Source organism: Montipora capricornis, chromosome 5 (genome assembly GCF_036669925.1).
Source record: "Montipora capricornis isolate CH-2021 chromosome 5, ASM3666992v2, whole genome shotgun sequence".
In the NCBI taxonomy this organism is placed as follows: domain Eukaryota; kingdom Metazoa; phylum Cnidaria; class Anthozoa; order Scleractinia; family Acroporidae; genus Montipora; species Montipora capricornis.
The window spans coordinates 10,064,930-10,066,062 of record NC_090887.1 but is presented as its reverse complement, the minus strand read 5'-3'; positions in this window follow the sequence as shown (position 1 = coordinate 10,066,062).

Sequence of the window (1,133 nt, the reverse complement as noted above, 5' to 3'; positions counted from 1 at the left end):
TTTCTGCTGACCGCTCCGGCGCGCCTACTATTCATATGCCCCCGCCAATATTCCTCCGCCAAAAATTCAAGCTTTCTCTTTTAAATAAACGTCATTGTTGCTTTGCATTTAGTTCGTTTGGACAATCCAATCTTTAACTTGCACAATTTAATATTTCGTTTCCATCGACAACGTCCTATTTCAAATATATGATGGATGACAAATTTCTCCTTAATTTTGGCGCGAAATTTATAAATTTACACATGAAATTTGCAATGTTGCTATAGCAACGTTTTCTGCAGTGCCAAGAGGGCGTCTAAGGACTCGTTTCTCGAAAGTCCCGAAAAGCCATTTGGCAAGCGCTTGTTTTGGAAAGCCGGATCGTTTGACATGTCTTCAAGCAGGAGATGGGCTCCTGCTTCAAGGTAAAAAAGGCAAAATGACAGTGAAGTTTGACGACTTAAATCCTGTCCGTTCTTGAGATACATGTACAGAGGACCCGAAAATGGCCCGTAAAGTTTCGGGACTTTCGAGAAACGGGCCCCAGGTTGTGAAGAAGACGATACTGCATGTAAAAACGTTACAAAAAACTCGATCACCTAACAAAAGAAACAACGAACTGGGTGACAGTTTTTAACCCTTTGGCTACTAGAGATTTGGCCGAAAAACACGTTTTGAAGCCAGGAGCTCATCAAGAGGAGCCTCTATCTCCTCTAATTCCTTGAGTCAACCCTTCCCGAGTAAATTTATTTTTAGGAACAGTTTTTTCCCGCGAAAAGTATCATAATTCCCTTGACGCTGAGATAGCTCTGTTTTGATTGGCTTTTACAGTGGGCGTGCTGAATGTCCCAAGGGAGATTGGCTTTTACAACAGTGAGCGTGCTGAATCTCCCAAGGGAGGTGTTCTATAAATAAATCTACTCGGGAAAGGGTTGACTCCGAGGCCAAGTATGGGAGATAGAGGCTCCTCTTAATGAGCTCCTGTTGAAGCTAGTTGAGGGGTTTTTTGGTCACTGTCGTGCTGTTTAAGAGCTAAATCTCCCTACAAACCCGTTTCCAGGTTGTACACTCCGCGGCCTTTTCAGCCAGGTGCAAAATAAGCGCTTGCAAAGTTCGGGCATGCGCAGAAAACAAAATTTCGACAATTTTTGGGT